The 13,764-nt window shown below is 40.0% G+C and overlaps 1 protein-coding gene across 1 annotated transcript in view; it reads left to right on the forward strand.

Moving 5' to 3' along the window:
* GFRA2 (GDNF family receptor alpha 2) overlaps window positions 1-13,764 on the forward strand; it is a 106,878-nt gene that overhangs the window by 63,615 nt on the left and 29,499 nt on the right. The gene's annotated exons all lie outside the window — the stretch shown is intronic.

A 13,764-nucleotide genomic window follows, 5' to 3' on the forward strand; every position in this document is an offset into this window, starting at 1 on the left:
AACATGTTAGCCAACATTTTAAGTGGAAAAAAAAACTCTGTGATAAAAACTAACAAAGTATCACCAATTGAGCCTGAACTCCTTGATCCCCAGTACCTGCAAATGCAGCTCCCTTTATAATACATTAGGAATATTATATAGATCCTGGAAAAAAATAAATGTCATCTTTTCTTCCATAGGAAATAAAAGTGCCCAACCTTTTTCTGAGTCCTTTTCTTCAGTCCCAGAAAAAATAAAGTCACTCAGCAGCACTTACCTTATAAATCTGCCAGTCAGCAAGGTAGCATATCAGGTTTAAGAGGTCCTCTCCCTCCTATGGACCTGTGGAATGATAGATAAAGACTGAGTCATCTTACTCAGACTTCCAGGAATAGGGAAGCATAACTGTATGGGAGGTGCAGTGAGAATTATGTCCCACAAGTTCCGATTGCTCTAAAGCCACCATTGCTCTACTGAAGAGACTGATATGGACTACGGCTACACCCCAGGACAAAGCAGCACAATCTTGTACTACTTTTAAAATAATAAACTCTTGATTGAAGAATCATTTGCTAACACCTAAACTTTACCGCTTCCTAGCTCTAACGTAGGCAAAGAGAATGACTGGTTTGGGAGGGAAGCGAGGTGATATTTAACAGCTTTTCGGTGGTGCTCTTTGCTGCCTCCTGCAGGGCAGGAGTGATATTCCCAATAGTAATTAAGATGATACGTGGACTCATCGTATCATTAAAAAGAAATACTAAATCTAACCCCCAGGTTGGTACTCACGGTTCCTGAAGTCTGGCGGAGAAGGTCCTGTTCCAGGCGGTGAAGTCTTCCTCCAAGCGCAACCTCTTCTTCTTCCAGGAACATCCTGTGCGGATCGGTGCTGAAGACTGAAGACCGCAAAACTGAAGACCGGCGACCTTGGAACTGCAGACCGGCGACCGCGGAGCCATGGAGCGTGGAGGATCCTCTTTGTACGATCTCCGCCATACACTGAATAGGGAATTCAAGGTACGTGATTAAGATGGCGTCCCTTGAATTCCTATTGGCTGATTTGATTCTTCCAATTCAAATCATCCAATTGGATGAGAGCTACTCAAATCCTATTGGCTGTTCAAATCAGCCAATAGGATGAGAGCAAGTGAAATTTTATTGGCTATTCAAATCAGCCAATAGAAATTCACTTGCTCTCATCCTATTGGCTAATTTAAACAGCCAATAGGATTTGAGTAGCTTTCATCCTATTGGCTGATTTGAATTGGAAGAATCCAATCAGCCAATAGGAATTCAAGGGACGCCATTTTTAATCGCGTACCTCGAATTTACTATTCAGTGTACGGCAGAGACCGTACGAAGAGGATCCTCCACGCTCCATGGCTCCGCGGTCGCCGGTCTTCATTTACAGGGTCGCCGGTCTTCAGCTCCGCGGTCTTCAGTCTTCAGCTCCGCACAGGATATGCCTGGAAGAAGAAGTGGGTGCGCTTGGAAGAAGACTTCACTGCCAGGGAACAGGACTTCAGGAATCGTGAGTACCAACCTGGGGGTTAGATTTAGAATTTTTTAAGGTTTTTTTGGGGGGTTTGTTTTATTTAGATTAGGGATGGGCAGTAAAAGATCTAAATGCCCTTTTAAGGGCAATGCCCAAACAAATGCCCTTTTCAGGGCAATGGGTAGTTTAGGTTTCTTTAGTGTTAGGTTCTTTTATTTTGGGGGGTGGGGGGGGTTTAATGTTAGGTGGGACTTTGTATATTTTTTGTAAAAGAGCTGATTATCTTGGGGCAATGCCCTGCAAAAAAGCCCTTTTAAGGGCTACTGGTAGTTTATTCTTAGAGAAGGGGGTGTTTTTATTCTCATAGGGATTAGGTTTAATTTTGTTAAATTTGGTAATTTGATTTTTTTTATTTTCTGTAGTGTTAGCCTTTTTTTATTTTTTGTAAACTTATTTATTTTTTATTTTTTGTAACTTTAGAATGTATTAGTTTAGGTAATTTGGGTTTATTTAATGGGGTGTTAGGTTAGGGTACTTAGTTATTTAGATAGTTATTTGCATTTTGTTTTTTTGCAGCTTAAAGGGTTAATAAGTTAATTAGGTTTATTGCGATGTGGGTGTTTTTCGGTTTAGGGGTTAATAGGGAAATTAGGTATATAGCAATGTGGGTTTTTTGCTGTTTATGAGGTAATACTTTGTGTCCTGGGGAGAACACTGATATATTTATATATATATATATATATATATATATATATATATATATATATATATATATATATAAAGTCAAGAAGAGAGTACTCTCACCTCAATAGTAGTCAACTGCCAGGGTGCCAACAATTTAATACATAGGACATAGAGAGGAACTCTCTGGTCTTTTTAACAATTGAAGTTTAATGTAACAGGAGTGACATTTTGGGGACACACTCCCCTTCCTCAGACAAAAGGAAGGGGAGTCTGTCCCTGAAACATCACGTTACAGATTTTAATATAGTTGTTTTGTTTTATATTTATTGTCCTCTAAGAACAGAAGTGCAGCCATAATTTATTACACTTCAGCCAATAGGATGAGAGCTGCTTAAATCCTATTGGCTGATTTGAACAGCCAATAGGATTTAAGCAGCTCTCATCCTATTGGCCGATTTGAATATTTCAGCCAATAGGAATGTAATGGTGCCCCAATATAAAAGGGTTACCTTGCATTCAAGTTTTAGTGTGTGACGGACGATCACATGAAGAGGATCCACGTCGCTGAAGACCGCGGCCACTGAAGAGGACCAGCGCTCCAGATGAGGACCAGCACTCAGGAAGCTCGCATTGCTGAAGACCACTCCGGGAAGAAGATACAAGATGGTGGAAAAAGATCTTCGCCGTCTTGATGAAGACTTTGCTCCGCCTGGCCTTCCGGACTTCAGGAACGGTGAGTATATTTTCTGGTGCTCTGACAAAATGCAGAAGGACATTTGGCAGAAGGACATTTGGCAGACGGACATTTGGCTGACAGACAGAAAGCTAAAGAATGTTCCGATTTCGGCCGAGGGCAGATACGTTCCAGAGTGCTCTGTTCTAATCAGAGCCTCGGGCGCCGCAACTGCCTCTGGGAACCTTACCATGGATCCCAGGCCGCACGTTTTGTAATTCTCTGTCTGGGAAATTATCTATCTATCAAATCTATTTATCTATCAAATCTATCTATCTTTCTCCAACATTGGTATGTCCGGTCCACGGCGTCATCCTTACTTGTGGGAATATCTCTTCCCCAACAGGAAATGGCAAAGAGTCCCAGCAAAGCTGGCCATATAGTCCCTCCTAGGCTCCGCCAGCCCCAGTCATTCTCTTTGCCGTTGCACAGGCAACATCTCCACGGAGATGGTTAAGAGTATGTGGTGTTTAGTTGTAGTTTTTTATTCTACTATCAAGAGTTTGTTATTTTAAAATAGTGCTGGTATGTACTATTTACTCTGAAACAGAAAAAGATGAAGATTCTGTTTGTGAGAGGAAGATGATTTTAGCAGACAGTAACTAAAATCCTTTGCTGTTTCCACATAGGACTGTTGAGATGAAGTAACTTCAGTTGGGGGAAACAGTTAGCAGACCTTTCTGCTTAAGGTATGACTAGCCATATTTCTAACAAGACTGTGTAATGCTGGAAGGCTGTAATTTCCCCTCATGGGGACCGGTAAGCCATTTTCTTAGTCTCAAGCAGAATAAAGGGCTTAATATGGGCTATAAAACTGGTAGACACTTTTATGGGCAAAATCTATTGCTTTATTTGGGCATTTTATACATGTTTATGCTGGTATTTCACACTTATAAACTTGGGGAACGTTTTTTAACGTCAGGCACTATGTTAGACACCTTTTCCAGTCAGGAAGGGCCTTCCCAGTTGTAGGCTGAGCCTCATTTTCGCGCCATTACTGCGCAGTTGTTTTTGAGAGCAAGACATGCAGATGCATGTGTGAGGACCTGAAAATAGTTGGAAAAGTTCCTAGAAGGCGTCATTTGGTATCGTATTCCCCTCTGGGCTTGGTAGAGTCGCAGCAAAGGCTGTAGCTGGGACTGTAGAGGGGTTAAAACTGTAACCGGCTCCGGTTTCGTTATTTTAAGGGTTAAAGCTCTGAAAATTGGTGTGCAATACTTTTAATGCTTTAAGACACTGTGGTGAAATTTTGGTAAATTTTGAACAATTCCTTCATATTTTTTCACATATTCAGTAATAAAGTGTGCTCTGTTTAAAATTTAAAGAGACAGTAACGGTTTTGTTTTAAAACGGTTTTTGTGTTTTACTGACAAGTTTAAGCCTGTTTAACATGTCTGTGCCTTCAGATAAGCTATGTTCTATATGTATGAAAGTCAATGTGTCTCCCCCTTCTAAATTATGTGATAATTGTGCCAAAGCGTCCAAACAAAGTAAGGACAGTACTGTCACAGATAATGAGGTTGCCCAAGATGATTCATCAGATGAAGGGAGTAGACATGGTTCTACATCATCTCCTTCTGTGTCTACACCAGTTTTGCCCACGCAGGAGGCCCCTAGTACTTCTAGCGCGCCAATGCTTATTACCATGCAACAATTGACGGCTGTAATGGATAACTCCATAGCCAATATTTTATCCAAAATGCCGGAATATCAGAGAAAGCGCGATTGCTCTGTTTTAAACACTGAAGAGCAGGAGGGCGCTGATGATAATTGTTCTGTCATACCCTCACACCAATCTGAAGGGGCCATGAGGGAGGTTTTGTCAGATGGGGAAATTTCAGATTCAGGAAAAATTTCCCAACAGGCTGAACCTGATGTTGTGACATTTAAATTTAAATTAGAACATCTCCGCGCACTGCTTAAGGAGGTGTTATCTACTCTGGATGATTGTGACAACCTGGTAATTCCAGAAAAATTATGCAAGATGGACAAGTTCCTAGAGGTTCCGGTGCACCCCGACGCTTTTCCTATACCCAAGCGGGTGGCGGACATAGTGAATAAGGAATGGGAGAAGCCCGGCATACCTTTTGTTCCCCCTCCTATATTTAAGAAATTATTTCCTATGGTCGACCCCAGAAAGGACTTATGGCAGACAGTCCCTAAGGTCGAGGGGGCAGTTTCTACTCTAAACAAGCGCACTACTATTCCTATCGAGGATAATTGTGCTTTCAAAGATCCTATGGATAAAAAAATTGGAGGGTTTGCTTAAAAAGATTTTTGTACAGCAAGGTTACCTTCTTCAACCCATTTCGTGCATTGTTCCTGTCACTACAGCAGCGTGGTTCTGGTTCGAGGAACTAGAAAAGTCGCTCAGTAGAGAGACTCCATATGAGGAGGTTATGGACAGAGTTCACGCAGTTAAGTTGGCTAACTCTTTTATTTTAGATGCCGCTTTGCAAATAGCTAGATTAGCGGCGAAAAATTCAGGGTTTGCAATTGTGGCGCGCAGAGCGCTTTGGCTAAAGTCTTGGTCAGCGGATGTATCATCCAAGACAAAATTGCCTAATATCCCCTAAAAGGGACCGGATCTAGTGGGGGGCAGACTCTCTCTCTTTGCTCAGGCTTGGTCAAGAGATGTTCAGGATCCCTGGATGCTAGAAATAGTTTCTCAGGGTTATCTTCTGGAATTCAAGGAACTACCCCCAAGGGGAAGGTTCCACATGTCTCACTTATCCTCAAACCAAATAAAGAGACAGGCATTCTTACATTGTGTAGAAGACCTGTTAAAGATGGGAGTGATACACCCAGTTCCAACGGCGGAACAAGGAATGGGATTTTACTCAAATCTGTTTGTAGTTCCCAAAAAAGAGGGAACTTTCAGACCAATCCTGGATTTAAAGATCCTAAACAAATTTCTCAGAGTTCCATCGTTCAAGATGGAAACCATTCGAACGATTCTACCCACAATTCAGGAAGGTCAATTTATGACTACCGTGGATCTAAAGGATGCGTATCTACATATCCCTGTCCACAAAGAACATCATCAGTTCCTAAGGTTCGCCTTTCTGGACAAACATTACCAGTTTGTGGCCCTCCCATTCGGGTTAGCCACTGCTCCAAGGATTTTCACAAAGGTACTCGGATCCCTTCTAGCGGTTCTAAGACCAAGGGGCATTGTAGTAGTACCGTACTTGGACGACATTCTAGTACAAGCGTCGTCTCTTTCAAAGGCAAAGGCTCACTCAGACATCGTTCTGGCCTTTCTCAGATCTCACGGATGGAAGGTGAACATAGAAAAAAGTTCCCTGTCTCCGTCGACAAGAGTTCCCTTCTTGGGAATAATAATAGATTCCTTAGAAATGAGGATTTTCTTGACAGAAGTCAGAAAGTCAAAACTTCTAAACGCTTGTCAAGTTCTTCATTCTATTCCTCGTCCTTCCGTAGCTCAGTGCATGGAAGTAGTAGGATTGATGGTTGCAGCAATGGACATAGTTCCTTTTGCGCGAATTCATCTAAGACCATTACAACTGTGCATGCTGAAACAGTGGAATGGGGACTATACAGACTTGTCTCCAGTGATTCAAGTAGATCAGAAGACCAGAGACTCACTACGTTGGTGGCTAACCCAGGATCACCTATCCCAGGGAATGAGCTTCCGCAGTCCAGAGTGGGTCATCGTCACGACCGACGCCAGCCTAGTGGGCTGGGGCGCGGTCTGGGAATCCCTGAAAGCTCAGGGACTATGGTCTCGGGAAGAGTCTTCTCCCGATAAACATTCTGGAACTAAGAGCGATATTCAATGCTCTCAGGGCTTGGCCTCAGCTAGCAAAGGCCAGATTCATAAGATTCCAATCAGACAACATGACGACTGTTGCGTATATCAATCATCAGGGGGGAACAAGGAGTTCCCTGGCGATGAAAGAAGTGACCAAAATAATACAATGGGCGGAGAATCACTCCTGCCACCTATCTGCGATCCACATTCCAGGTGTGGAAAACTGGGAAGCGGATTATTTGAGTCGTCAGACATTCCATCCGGGGGAGTGGGAACTCCACCCGGAGATCTTTGCCCAGTTGACGCAACTATGGGGCATTCCAGATATGGATCTGATGGCGTCTCGTCAGAACTTCAAGGTTCCTTGCTACGGGTCCAGATCCAGGGATCCCAAGGCGACTCTAGTGGATGCACTAGTAGCGCCTTGGACCTTCAACCTAGCTTATGTGTTTCCACCGTTTCCTCTCATTCCCAGGCTGGTAGCCAGGATCAAACAGGAGAGGGCCTCGGTGATATTGATAGCTCCTGCGTGGCCACGCAGGACTTGGTATGCAGACCTGGTGAATATGTCATCGGTTCCACCATGGAAGCTACCTTTGAGACAGGACCTTCTTGTTCAGGGTCCATTCGAACATCCAAATCTGGTCTCCCTCCAGCTGACGGCTTGGAGATTGAACGCTTGATTCTATCAAAGCGTGGGTTTTCAGATTCCGTGATAGATACTCTGGTTCAAGCCAGAAAACCGGTAACTAGAAAGATTTACCATAAAATATGGAAAAGATATATCTGCTGGTGTGAATCCAAGGGATTCCCATGGGATAAGATAAAGATTCCTAGGATTCTTTCCTTTCTACAAGAAGGTTTGGATAAAGGATTATCTGCGAGTTCTCTAAAGGGACAGATTTCTGCTTTATCTGTCCTACTACACAAACGACTGGCAGTTGTGCCAGATGTTCAAGCATTTGTTCAGGCTTTGGTTAGGATCAAGCCTGTTTACAGACCTTTGACTCCTCCCTGGAGTTTAAATCTAGTTCTTTCAGTTCTTCAAGGGGTTCCGTTTGAACCTTTACATTCCATAGATATTAAGTTGTTATCTTGGAAAGTTTTGTTTTTGGTTGCTATTTCTTCTGCTAGAAGAGTTTCTGAGTTATCTGCTCTACAGTGTACTCCACCCTATCTGGTGTTCCATTCAGATAAGGTTGTTTTGCGTACTAAGCCTGGTTTTCTACCAAAGGTTGTTTCCAAAAAAATATTAATCAGGAGATAGTTGTACCTTCTTTGTGTCCGAATCCAGTTTCAAAGAAGGAACGTTTGCTACACAATTTAGATGTAGTCCGTGCTCTAAAATTCTACTTAGAAACTACAAAAGAGTTCAGACAAACTTCTTCTGTGTTTGTCGTCTATTCTGGTAAAAGGAGAGGTCAAAAAGCAACTTCTACCTCTCTTTCCTTTTGGCTTAAAAGCATCATCTGATTGGCTTATGAGACTGCCGGACGGCAGCCTCCTGAAAGAATCACAGCTCACTCCACTAGGGCTGTAGCTTCCACATGGGCCTTCAAGAACGAGGCTTCTGTTGATCAGATATGTAAGGCAGCGACTTGGTCTTCACTGCACACTTTTGCCAAATTTTACAAATTTGATACTTTTGCTTCTTCGGAGGCTATTTTTGGGAGAAAGGTTTTGCAAGCCGTGGTGCCTTCCGTTTAGGTAACCTGATTTGCTCCCTCCCTTCATCCGTGTCCTAAAGCTTTGGTATTGGTTCCCACAAGTAAGGATGACGCCGTGGACCGGACACACCAATGTTGGAGAAAACAGAATTTATGCTTACCTGATAAATTACTTTCTCCAACGGTGTGTCCGGTCCACGGCTCGCCCTGGTTTTTTAATCAGGTCCGATGAATTATTTTCTCTAACTACAGTCACCACGACACCCTATAGTTTCTCCTATTTTTTCCTCCTGTCCGTCGGTCGAATGACTGGGGTGGGCGGAGCCTAGGAGGGACTATATGGCCAGCTTTGCTGGGACTCTTTGCCATTTCCTGTTGGGGAAGAGATATTCCCACAAGTAAGGATGACGCCGTGGACCGGACACACCGTTGGAGAAAGTAATTTATCAGGTAAGCATAAATTCTGTTATCGTATCTATCAAATGTATCTAGTGCATCTATTGATCTATCTATCTAATCTATGTATCTATCTATCTATCTATCAAATCTATCTATCTCGTGGCCGGACTGTTATCTGACAGCCACTTGTGTTTCGGCCAAATGTCCGTCGGCCAAGTGTCCGTCGGCCAAGTGTCCGTCGGCTAAAAGTCCGGCCACGATATTTTCTGGGCTTAGTGTTAGCTTTTTGTTTTTTTTGGTGTTTTTTGTTTTTAGATTAGGGCATTTTTTATTTTAATGGTCACAAAAGAGCTAATTGCCCCTTTAAGGGCAATGTCCATACAAATGCCTCTTTAGGGGCAATGGGTAGCTTAGGATTTTTTTAGACTTAGTATTTTTTATTTAGGACGGTTGGTTGGTTGGTGGTTTACTTTTAGGGGGGACTTTATAATTTTGTAATTTTTGTAGGTAAAAGAGCTGTTTAACTTAGGGCAATGCCCTACAAAAGGACCTTTTATGGGCTATTGGTAGTTTATTGTTTTTATTTTGGGGTGGCTTTTTTGTTTTTATAGAGCTATTAGATTAGGTTTCATTTTTATTATTTGGAATAATTTTGTTTATTATTTTTTGTAATCTTAGATTTTTTTTATTTTCTCGTAATGTTAGTGTTTTTTTTTTTGCAATGTTAGATTATTTTTAATTTTTGTAATTGTAGTGTTTGTTTTAGTAATGTTAGGTTGTTTTAATTTTTTTTCGTAGTGTTTTTTAATATTGCAATCTTTTTTTTTTTTTTAGTTTAGTTTTTTAAAAAAAAAAAAATTATGTTAGGTTAATTTATAGTTTAAACTTAGGTTTTGATTATTTCACAGGTAAGTTTTTATTTATTTAAAGGTAGTTATATTGTAAGTTTAATTTAAAATTAGGGGGTGTTAGGTTTAGGGGTTAATAGTTTAATTTAGTGTTTTGTGATGTGGGGGGCTGGCAGTTTAGGGGTTAATAGGTTTTTTTATAGTAATAGCGATGTGGGGGGCCGGCGGTTTAGGGGTTAATAGTTTTTCATAGTTTTTGCAGTTAATAGGTTTATTTAGTGTTGGCTATGTGGGTGGGCGGCAGATTAGGGGTTAATAAGTTTAATATAGTATTTGCAATGCTGGGGATGGCGGTTTAGGGGTTAATAGGTAGTTTATGGGTGTTAGTGTGCTTTGTAACATTTTTGTGATGTGTTTTGTGAAACATTTTTGGTCTCAGATAGCGGAATGGATCTCGGCGGTATAAGTTATAACGCTAGAGTTATAGCCGGACAGCACAACCTGTAATACGGCACAATGAAAATCCCGCACTCACAAGCCATTTTTCGAGTGGGGAATGGAGAGTTGCGTAAAGGCTAAAATGCTAGCGGTAGTATAGCTGTACCGCCGCAACTTGTAATTCAGGAGACCTGCATATTCCGCGCGCAATGGCCAATTTTTTAGCGGTATAGCCGTTCCGCAACACTTGTAATCTTGCTGAATAATCGTTAATACCTATTTTACAAAAGCAGTATTTCAGATTGTGCACATATGCAGCACTAAACAGCTACTTCTGCTTCCAATTAAAAGTATAGCGCACACTATTTAGTGTTGGGTGCATTGAAAATGCATTGGTTAAAATGTGTTTTAACTATCAACTTTTAATACTTGATGATGAATGATTGTTTGCCTAAGGCAAAAATAACGGAGCATAGAAATTACATTTTGAGTTCAAAATCCCTTTAGCAACCTCCATATGTATTATGTGCTCCCTTTCCCTTTATCTGCTTTGACAATTGTATTTTCTCTTCAATCCTACTTGTATTGAATCCTCCTCTTCTTAAAGGGACACTCAAGTCAAAATTAAAGTTTCATGATTCAGATAGAGGATGCAATTTTAAACAACTTTCCAATTTACTTCCATTAACAAAATGTGCACAGTCTTTTTATATTTACACTTTTTGAGTCACCAGCTCCTACTGAGCATGTGCAAGAATTCACAGAATATGCGTATATGCATTTGTGATTGGCTGATGGCTGTCACATTGTACAGGGGGAGTGGACATAATTTTGAAATTTCTCATTAAAAATCTACTACTCATTTGATCTTTTTATCATGCATTTGTTGATTATACAAATCTACTGTATTTACTCGTCCTTTAAATGATTTTTTAAAATACATGCTTTGAGATACACTTTGTGTAATACTAACGATGCATTTTTTTATGCCAGCAATGGCGCATGGACTACATTCATGTTATATGATTTTATTATTGTGAAAGTAGTAAGAACTAAGAAGTATGGCTAGACAACATAGCTGTCTCTCTGTGTGTATGATCTCATAAAAATGTGTTAAATACATGGTCAAAGTTGTGCGCCAGTTCCAAAGATGAGGTTGCAGCTGGTGAGGTGAGCAACTGAGAAGCAGGCATACTTGTATATGCTTCAATCACTGTCCACAATTTCATCTGGAGCAGTATGGGGGTGTTCCAGGAGTGCAAGTGTAATAAAACACTTTTTAAAGGGTAAAACACATGATAAATGAAGGGAATGTGTTTAAAAATATAATTATCTATAAAAATAGACTCTTTTTATTTGTATGCCAGGTTGTTCATTTAAAAACTGCACAGTGAAAAAAAGAGATTAATCTTTAGCCTCTAGGAGGAGGTAGACACGGTGCTTACAAAGTAAATACCATTGCGGAGCACTGTGACAGTAGTCTCTCTGGATCTACTGTCAGGGGGAGCAGTCGGCCTGTTGCCCCCCCCCCCCCTTGAATCCTCCACTTTACTGTAGTTGTACTCAGCAGTTTAATGTCCCTGTAAATTGAAACTAATATACCATGATCAGTTGTGTACTTTCTATTAATGCTCATTGTCTTGTAGGTACTTCATATTAATACTCAATTAATATTAGCAGGAAATACCTATCACCCAACAAGTGGTAACATGAAGCATCTATCAGCCAATGTGCTTTAACATGAAGTACTTATCAGCCCATCAACAGTAGTAGGAAGTGCACTACAGTTGCAATTACATAGTACTGAGGTTATTCCAAGACTCCCTCTAGTTATGGTGCCGCCATGTTGAAATCTATGTTTTCACTGCATTCCAATGCTGACCTGTTTGCACATGTGCAGCTACTTTCCTTCAGATATCTGTAGTGTAACCTAGGTTACAAAATGGCAGCACCCATGATTAAAAGAGGGTGCATGACATTTATTTAGGTCCAGATTATTATTATTGAAAGTAAACTGTTTTCGCTCACATTCTAACCCCACAAGTGCAAAAAGACGAAGTTAGACTATCACGTGCTCGTATTCCCCTATATAAGTCAATGGAGCAAAAAAAGTAGGGGAAAAACTTAAGACCCCATTTGCACGCAAACCCGATTGCATATACTCATCCATGCTCGCCGCTAACCCAACATAAAAATATGAATATTTCACATTCCAAAATTCTTCACATAACAAAATATGTTCTATTTATTCATAAATTAATATTTCTACATATATATGATTTTTTTTGTATTATATATATATATATATATATATTTATATATATGATTATATATCGGTATAGATATATACAGATTTATATATATATATATATATATATATATATATATATTGGAATATGTATTTAGAAATACATAGAACATATTCTGCTATGTGCAGAACATTGGAATGGCAAATATTTACAGTAATTACATAGTTAAAACCTTTATTAAATATGAATATTGCATAAATATGATTTTCCATGTTTTCCTCTACTTAACTGCAAAGGGCTCCAATGCACTTATATATATGTCTATATATGTGTACATATGTATTTATATGTGTATATATGTCTGTAAATACATATATACAGATATAAATACGTATGTATACATATATAAATATACATACATATACATCTTTAGAGCCCTTTGTCTGCCTTTTCTTTGAGCCCTTATAACTTTTGTGTGCAATATTGTTTTTAATAATTTTAGTAGGTGGTGTTATTATGAGTGTAACTATACTTTGTAATGTATTTTTGATATGTTTTGTGCAACTTTTATATTTTGTGAAACAGTTAGCCAGTGCTCTGAAGTCGCAGTAATCATTCTAGCGTAAATCGCGATTGTGCTCAAGCCCAGCAAGCGCAAACACCTGCGATAAACCCCTTATTGCTCTTGCATTGCTGTTTATCAACATGGTCAGGCACTGTTCTTTCATAAGGCAGACACATTTTGCATACAGTGTTCCTTTAAGCTCCATCCCCCTCAAGTGACATAGTTTTCCCCTCATCTAATGCAAATGTCTCCAGCAATGTATTCATTCACCTGCACAGTGCTGATCTTTCTTCTGTATCTGATGCTGATACTGCCCTCTCTTTCCTGATACTGCACTCCCCTTTGTCCCTAGGTAACTGATGAAGCAGTTTCTATAAATGCTGGATTAGCAAACTTTTAAATTGAATTCAGTCCCCTTAGTGAATTTACAGCAATAGCCATATCTGTGAGGGATAGCGCGACAGCGCGACTGAGGAGTGGGGAATGAGAAGGTAAAAAGTCAATGAATTGATTATAAGGGATATTGGGAGATAAAGCTGTCACAGTGTTTAAGGGAAATTAAACACTTTAAGATGGTAATAGTAAATGATAAATTGTATACATAAAAAATATACTTTCATTATTCCCCCTTTCCTGTAATTCCATTCAGAAATTGTGCACTTTTCAGTACCAGTTAGAAATGGAAGTGCAGAACACTGCTACATTCCACACAGCCATTGGTTGCACACTTTAGTAACCTATTTATAACTGTCCCTGATTGGCCACAGCAGAAAAGATAATCTAAGTTACAGCATGGCCGCTTCCATTGTTTTATAGACACTAAAACATTACACTTATTTTGTTACTATTTAAACAACTAATGGAACATTAAAAAAATACATCTACAGGTTATTCACAGACTAATGTTTTCTTTGAATGCATCATTCCATCTA

This window comes from Bombina bombina, chromosome 6, assembly GCF_027579735.1.
Source record: "Bombina bombina isolate aBomBom1 chromosome 6, aBomBom1.pri, whole genome shotgun sequence".
NCBI classification, from domain to species: Eukaryota; Metazoa; Chordata; class Amphibia; order Anura; family Bombinatoridae; genus Bombina; species Bombina bombina.